Source organism: Corvus hawaiiensis, chromosome Z (assembly GCF_020740725.1).
Source record: "Corvus hawaiiensis isolate bCorHaw1 chromosome Z, bCorHaw1.pri.cur, whole genome shotgun sequence".
Taxonomy (NCBI): domain Eukaryota; kingdom Metazoa; phylum Chordata; class Aves; order Passeriformes; family Corvidae; genus Corvus; species Corvus hawaiiensis.
Window position 1 is genome coordinate 10,686,834 of NC_063255.1, and position 8,371 is coordinate 10,695,204.

General features: G+C 44.3%; 1 protein-coding gene across 3 annotated transcripts in view; it reads right to left on the bottom strand.

Annotated features, from left to right (window-relative positions):
• Nucleotides 1-8,371, bottom strand: part of GHR (growth hormone receptor) — a 154,297-nt gene that overhangs the window by 115,212 nt on the left and 30,714 nt on the right. The window contains exon 1 of one of the 3 annotated variants that reach the window (XM_048291207.1): nucleotides 3,224-3,431. The exons of 1 other annotated variant lie outside the window; for it this stretch is intronic. The gene's annotated coding sequence lies outside the window, so the exon portion shown is untranslated. Of the gene's footprint in view, nucleotides 1-3,223; nucleotides 3,432-8,371 lie in introns of those variants that run through there. One more of the 3 variants, XM_048291205.1, reaches the window with a different exon arrangement.

An 8,371-nucleotide genomic window follows, 5' to 3' on the forward strand; every position in this document is an offset into this window, starting at 1 on the left:
GAAATGCCCAGCAAACAGCAAGGTACATTATATTGTTCAAGTGAGATATTAAATTCCACCCTGTTGCAAGCCACCGTGCTACTGTGAAGCATTTCTGAAGTTTATAATACCTTATTAATAATGAAGAAAAGAACTAATTCTAGTGATTAAGGTATTTTCAATAGAATACATGCTTTCTAAAGGTCAATAAAATATGTGCTTAAATGTATTTTCAATTCATAACCTGCAGTACACGTGATATGGACAACATTCATCTCTGTCAGAAAACAGCCTTTACAGTTTTCTGGGAAAAATTGTATCTCATACACTGAAAAACAGCTCTTTGGCAAGAGGATGCTTAAGAGAGGAAGCATCACCATCTCTCATGAACTAAAATGATGTGTAAACAAACACCCACCTCATATAAAGATTTAAACTGGGATTCATATACGGTAAAGGAAGATTTCCCTTGTGATAAACAATTTGAGCACAAAGTGTTCCTTCAAGTCCTGACATAAATCAGTTCCTGCCAAGCTAGTATCTCATTGCGTCAGCCTTTCGCCTTCGCCACAGCGAAGTAGCAGCCCTACTATCTCTCTCCCTGCTTTCCTCATACTCCCCTCTCCCCAGAATTACTACCTCAAGTCCAGTGGGCCAAGGAATTGTCTTTCCAACAGACAAATATTTGGTAAAAGGATAAGAAATGTCCTTTATTTAAAAGAAACCTGACACTCTTGCTAACCTATCATTGAAGGGCTGCCATGTGGACTGAGTAGACTCATTATTACACTGCTGGTAACCTTGCCTTTTCTTACCCCACCAGCTTTATCCCCCCTTCTTGTTAGTCCTATAATTCTTACTTATTTGTAATGCTTTTAAAATGTTTTGATGGGCATCTTAATATTGCGAGATCTTCAACTGAGCCGAATGCAAGCAAGTGCTGTCGTGTCTGATAGAGCACTTATTTTTTAATAAGACCAAAAAAAAAAAATCAAAGTATCTCTGCCTACATTGCTTTCTCAACGAAAAATATTCACAGCTTCTATTTTATCTATGGAAATCTGGTGTTTCAAATAAGATACATGATGTTATATTTATTCAGTTCAATGCTCTTTTTAATAGCACAAGATAAATACCAGCTTTGATAAAAAACAATTTCTGCAGCAGAAGTTTAATTTAACAGGATCAAGGCCTAGCTCCAGTTTATATAAGCACTTACAGACAAGTACGTACATTCAGGCAAAAGAGACCCTGTGAGTGAAGGTTATACTCTGACAGGACTACTGTATACTCATACTTCCTCAGTCTCCAGTTCATGAAAAGGAAAGGTACCAACCTATAAACAGAAGATTTTTCTTCAGAGTTTTTGATCATTCCTTACTGGAAAAGGGCACAAGAAGTCATATACAGTATTACATGCTACTTCAGTTTGTAAAGATGTTTAGAACTGAGCTCTCTAAATTTCCCCAACACAGCCAGTGTGGCACAGACACCCATGCACTCTCTGGGAGCAGTGCTATGGGCTGCACAGTGCTACAGGAATTAATATGTCTACAGAGCCCTCAACTTTTTATACTTGAATGGTGCTACACTGTGCTGTGCAAATACATCAAGACCAGGAGAGGAAACAGCCCATGGTAATGAAAACAATGATTGACCATACTCAGAGAATTTCAAAATATTTGGTGGGTGTCTATGACTTCTCTATACATTAGTGTAAGTTTCAGCAGTTATGTATTTGATAGAAGTACCACTACCACTTGCTGACAATGTTAGAAATTACTTCTGAGAAGGATGGAAAGCTGTCTTGTTTGTCAATCGTTTATAACTATTAGACCATGCTAATGTAGTGAATTAACACGGCAAGTAGCAATTCTAGTAATGCAGGACTGAGATGTGGTAGAGATGAAAGACACCACATTCCTTTTCAAACAGCTCAAGCTGCCTGACTAACTTTCAGTAACACATTTATCACTCAAAGCCACAAGACATCTCAATTGCAATGTACTTTAATCTCAATACTTTAAATAGCATATTTTAAATAAACACCAGCATTTAAATAAATTTTACCAAATCTCCTTAAGTTGATTCTATGCCCAACTACATTTTCATTGCTGATGTGAGCAACCAAGTCTATGCTATAGTTAAGTGTCTTTTGGATTTAAGCTAAAAAGATCTTTACTTGACAAATAACTTCAATTTTTAATATCAGTAAATACTTGCTTAAAGCATTAATAAAATGGGATCCAACTCAAGCAGTGGGCTACAGTTTTTTAATTGCTTCATTCTTATTTCTAACTTAATCACCACCAGAAAGTTAACCAGGTGTGGATCTTCTGCAGTTGCTACACAAAGAGAAAAGTGAAGCTGTGACTGAACACCATAAAGTTAATAATACACTATATTCTAAACAAAACCTACTGTACTGAAAAGATGAGTAACTAATTCACATCCTCTCACTTGCTCTCTAGCACTAGTCCCATGAGAGTTTGCAACAAGTTTTACTGAAGCCGTTACTATGATAAAGCACTAGTTACTGCTCTGCTATAACCCCTCTGCACACTTCTGCCCAGAACGTTTGCAGTATTTTTTTAAAACATTCTCTATTTTTTTTAATCCTATGCAATACGTACAACACGCCACACAACAAGAAACAAAATTATGGACGAATGGCATTTAAAAAAATAAAAAAGAGGGCGGAATTGCAGGGATTGTATAAACTGGAATAAACCATACAGAAGAAAAATTCTGATTAGGTCTATTACAGCAGGGAAGATTGTGACGCTGGCAGCAAAACGACGAGTCTTGCTCTGCATTTTAAACCCAAGTCCACACAGAAAAGAAGGTTTCTCTGAAGAAAACTTTCTCCAGATCTTCGAGGCCAAGCTTCTCTTCCCCGTCACCCCCTCCATCACCCACAGCACGCGACGTGACAAGAATTCTCGCCCCTCGCCCGCCGTCCCAGCCCCAGTCAGGGTTGACGCCGCGGTCCCGGCCCGGCTCCGGCGCCGCTCTGCCCACACCAGCGGGACACGCCGGGCGGCCCCGCTCTCGGAGCAGCTCCGACACCGGCCGGGACCGCGGGGCAAGCTCGCATACCCCCGCCAACCCCCGGCGAGAGCCGGGCGAGGTGAGGCGAAGCCGGGCAGGAGCCGGACCCCAGCCCGCCGCCGCCGGGGGCGGGGAAGCCGCTGCGCGGCCGGGGCCGGCGGGGAGCGGCGGGGAGCCGCCGCCCGGTACTCACCGACTCGCTCGGAAACTTCCCCCAAGTTTCGGCGGCGCGGCGGGCGGCAGCGGGCGTGCCCCACCTCGGCGGACACCGGCACCATGGGAGCACCTCAGCGAGCGGCCGCCGCGGCCGGCCCCAACTTCTGGGGCGGCAGCGACGGGCAAAAAACGCGAGCGAGAGCGGCGGGGCGGCGGGCTGAGCCCGCACTCCTCCCGCGGGGCGGGGCGGGGCAGGCGGAGAGCGGAGTGGAGGGAGGTCAGCACGGGGCGGGGGGAGGTGGTGGGGAGCGCTCCCCAACACCCCTCTGCACACCCTGTCCCCCAGCGGCGGCAGCGTTGGCACTCGCTTCACTCGCCGCAGTCCGCTCCGCGCCTGTCCTGCCCTGCCGGGGCGCGGGGCACTGAGCGGCCACTGCCGCGTACTCCTCCTTCTCCTTCACCACGGCAGCTGCCGACCCGGCCGCCGCGGGGAGGGGGTCAGAGCGGGGCCGGGCAGCGTGTCTGGCGGGGTGGGGCGGCTCGGCGCGTCCCGCGGATCGCTGCCGCGCGGCCCGAGCCCCGGCCGGTGCCGGCACTTTGGCTGCGCCGCGGGGCTCCGTCTAGGGGGGGACGGCGGCTACTGCAGCGCACATCCCGGCCGGACGGGCGGGAGCGCGGCCCCGGCGCCAGCTCAGCGCTGCGGGCTCAGTCCCGCCAGCGATGGCTACCGGGGCCAAGCCCCGGCCTCCTGGCCCGGCCTGGAGCAGGGGCTCAGCAGGGCTGGCGATCGCGTTCGTGCTCAGGAAGGCGACGAACAAGATTTTAGGTTGAAGGGGGTGTCAGTGTGCCAGGGGCACGTGAAGTGAAGTGGTCTTGCACTGATGAAAGGATGATGGCACCTTCCGCGACCAGGTGTGTGGCAGTGCACACACAGGGATGAGTAGTGTGAGTGTAGACAGGTGCTACAGCAAAAGAGAGAGCGGGTGCCAGGGATTGTCTTAAAATAATACAAGATTTCTCTTTGAGAAACAGTCTAGGAAAGAAAACATTCAAAAAGAGCATGGTGTCATCAGTTTATTTAGGTATAATTTGCGTTGACAAAGTACCAGAGACAGACCCACATGTGCAAAGGTGACCTCAGCAGTGATACATTGATCATTTAGGCCCTTGCGGGCCCCCTGTCATATGTGTGTCCTCCACCTTCAAAATGGCTCAGCATCTGGCTTCCTTGTAAAACAGAGGTGGGACAAGAGCCCCACGGGTCAATGTTGTAAGAGTTTCACAATCATTCAGTAAGTCACAAAGTTCCCTGTGAAATTAGCTGGGAAGAGAAGAGAATTGTATCTCGCCCAAGCTTTCTCCTGTGGTTTGGCGAACAGGAATAGCAGTGCCAGCATATGGAAGTATTTTGACTGTAATGACTGGGAACAATGCAGTTCCTGGCACCTCTGGCTGCTCAGGTTGGTGCTGCCCTTCCCTTGCTATTGAACCAGGTGCTCCCAGACTGGGAGCTGCTTGGCTTAGGAAGCTGGGGTTCCTCAAAAGCTGACCTGCAAGCAGCAAGTGATCTGCCCTCAACTGGGCTGGTGATCCAGGCTTGCTCTGCCTAGAACAAAGTGTGGTTCCAGGGGGGTAAAAACATGTACCAGGGGTAAGATGGACTGTAAGATGTGACCACATCAATTTCCAATTGACTTAAGAGAATTAAAATCTGACATGTTAATAAGTACACAACTTATTAACATTGTATCACTGAGGTTTTAAACTAAGGGCCACAGGTTCATCTTTCTTACTTCTACACCAGAACCATCTCCTGCCTTTTCCTCATCCAAAATCACAGAATTTTTTTAACAGTATCAAGCAATACCATAGTATTTGCATTAATACAGATGCAAAGGACATTAAGTTCCAGTTCTTACCACTGGTCAGGGGATTCACACCCACTTCTCTTGGGAGATGCCTCTGCTGCCAAACTAGTGGTTGTTATCCAGGCCTTTCATTCTTACCTCTTGTACTGAAGCTATGGCAAAGCATGATTAATAAGTCATTGTGTTAGAAATTGCAACCATAGATCTGATACTGGCCCTGTAGTTTTGTGGTTGAAGCACTGTGTTAAAAGAGGAAGATTCCAGGTCCAGAGATATTTATGGGGTTTGTTTAATACAACATTCCTATAACATAATAACACCTGAGACTATGACAAACTAGTTTACATTAACCAAGTAGCAGTGAGAGCTGAGCATGTAAAATAACACATAGATAAACCAGAGAAAAAAATTTACTGCTCCATCATTATATGTACAAAAAAACTTGGATAATAATAAATCCATAGATTTATTATATATTCTAGGTTTATATCTGCCTGGACTTTCTCTACACTATATAAAGTTTTTTATTTCTTCACATGATAGGTAGTTTAGTTTCATGAGGACTGATGTCAAACACAGTACACTGCCAACAAGACCAGATTTAGGCAAAAGCAGCCAAAGTAATTTTCAATCAGAAAGTTTGTGAGGGTGTGGGTGGGGCTGGAAAGACAGGAGACAGGTAAGAGTGGAGTTTCCACATTGTCTACAGCTGGCCTTGGATCTGTGAAAGCACAAGGCTGTGTGTAACTTGTGTGTATGACAAATATTTTGAATTTTCTTAATCACTCAAATACAAATAAATTGCATAATAAATGGTCAGTGGTCTTTTGGCTTCTCTCTTATTAAAAAGAGGTCTGTCTTTTAATAACGATTATTCTCAGTTTCTTTGGAGGATTTCAGGGGATATTACAGTTATTCTGTACTGCTAGTAGTAGTTAAATCGCCCAGAGAAATTAGTTTTAAAGTATCCAAGACTGGCATCTTATGAAGCATGAATCTAAAATGTAGCTCAGCAACAATATAGAAATTGCCTGTATTTTTTATACATCTGTTAGGAAACATCTACTTTTAAAACTATGTATCATTTCATCTATGCCCATGTCCTTCACTTTTTCATTTATGCTGCATTACCACTCTTCCAGATTCTGTCCAATCTCCTTAAAAAGACTGGAAAAGCAAGACTGGCTTGAGGACACTCAGTAAAGATACCTGAATTCTGACCATTTGTTCTGACATAATATCCAGGGATGCCTACACCTACCCTTTTCTCTGTACATGCAGTTGCTGCTTCATGCCTTTCCAAACAGCGTAGTGAAAGTCCAATCCTTCCTGAGCATGATGCTCTGGAACCAAGTGCTGAAGACAAAATCATGTCTGAGTCTGGTTATGCTCTCTGTTTACATTAGTGTATAATGCAGTGTTTATCAACAGGATGTCAAATAGGATTCCAACGCTCAGTCTCTGATAATTCATCTGAAAGAGGTTCCTTCACTGTTGAGTGTCTAAAGCAAGTGCTGATTGTAATTTCTGCCAGACTTACTGTGAGTGCCTACCATAAGCACTGACTAAAATCCGAGCTTTTGCAACATAAAGGTATAGCTGTGTTGGTAAAGTCTGTCAGCCAAACTCCTGTAGCTTGATTTAGCAGGCAGTAGCTGCTTATAATCAGCAAAAGCAGAGTTCATTTATTTATTTCTCTATCAATATAATGAGGCACACATGCAAGGTCCATGCTAGAAAAAAAGGGTTTTCTTTGCCTAGCAGAGTTTGTATTGAAAGGAAATACAGTGACGTTCTGTTGGGCTTTTTGCTAATACAATAGTGCAAAATGCACTCTTAATTGATACTGTTTTACCTGCAGAGCTTTTAAATGAGGCCTTAAAAAAGGTAGTTTAGTCTGAGTAGTTTAAAATTCCCTGTGGTTTGAGGTTAAAATGAGCATGGATATGTTTCTCTTGAGTGAAAAACTACTTATGTTAATTACAAAAAGAGTTTTTGTTTTTCAAAACTGCATGAAAAACTTCAGGAAACAGATGAAATCAAGATATTGTTCATGTTGTGCATTCATAACTGCATTTTAAATCTATCATCTTATTTTCTTGGGTTCTTGTTTGACACAATCATAAACACAGAAAGTCCACAGCTTGGAAAGGATCTCAGGAGCTCCCCAGTCCAACCTTCAGCTCAATACAGGGTCAGTGAAGAGAGCAAATCTTGCTGGGCTTTACCCAGATGGGTTTCAAACACTTTCAAGTATGGAGGCTGCATAGCATCTGGGGACAAACTGCTCCACTGCTGCACTGTCCTATAGGGCAAGAGGTTTCCTTACTTCTCCTCTCTGAACTTCCCAGTTCTCATTATGCCCATTGTCTCTCCTTTGTGCACCATGCACTGCTGTGGAGAGCCTGGCTCTGTCTTCTCAATGCCCTACTTGTAGCAAGGGGAAGGCTGCTCTGAGGTGCCACCAAGGCCTCCCCTTCTCATTGCTGAAACAGCCTTGTCCCTCAACATTATTTTGAGGGGCTCATGCTCCAGCTCCTGAGTTGAGTATCCTGGTAGCGCTTCACTGGGTCACTCCAGTTTGGCAATATCTCTCTGTACCACTTCATGGGCTTCTTTCTCCCCAGGGCAGGATTTTGCACTTGTCCTGGCAGAATTTCTCACAGTTCACATCAGCCCTCTTGTCCAGCCTGTCTAGGTCCTGCTATGAGACAGGCCTGCCCTTGAGCATATTGACCCTCCAGTTTGGTGTTATCTGCAAACTGGTCAAGAGTACATGGTACCTCTTCCACGTCATTGATGCAAATATTAAACAGGACAGGTATAAGTTACTGGCCCCCAAGGACAGTGACTATGAATCCATCATTTTTCGTAATACAGCACATCTTTTTCCAATTAATCGCCACTGATTTTATCTAGATGGTAATAAAAAATGGGCAATGTTAAAGGAAAATGTTAGTCTTTTGGAAATGAGAAAATGATTCAGATTATGTGTTTCCCTCTTTATGTCATGCTTTTAGAAAACTTAAGGGGAAAGAAAGTCCACTGATAGTGTGTGAAACTTAGGTGATAACCTTTATGGAGAGTAAATCAGTCTTTTAGGCATTTACTGTGTTTTCCATCAAGATATTTGTTTATAGGATGATAGCAAGTAAAAATTCTATGCAGGGGGAAGTCAATTCTTTCCTCCCTTCACCTTCCTAATATTCGTTATTCATATAAGGAATAAAGAATAGCATAGCTGAAAGAAGAGAAGCTCTCTTTTAATCTAAATTTCCATCATAAGTAGAATTGCAGGAAAAAAGTACCACGACACA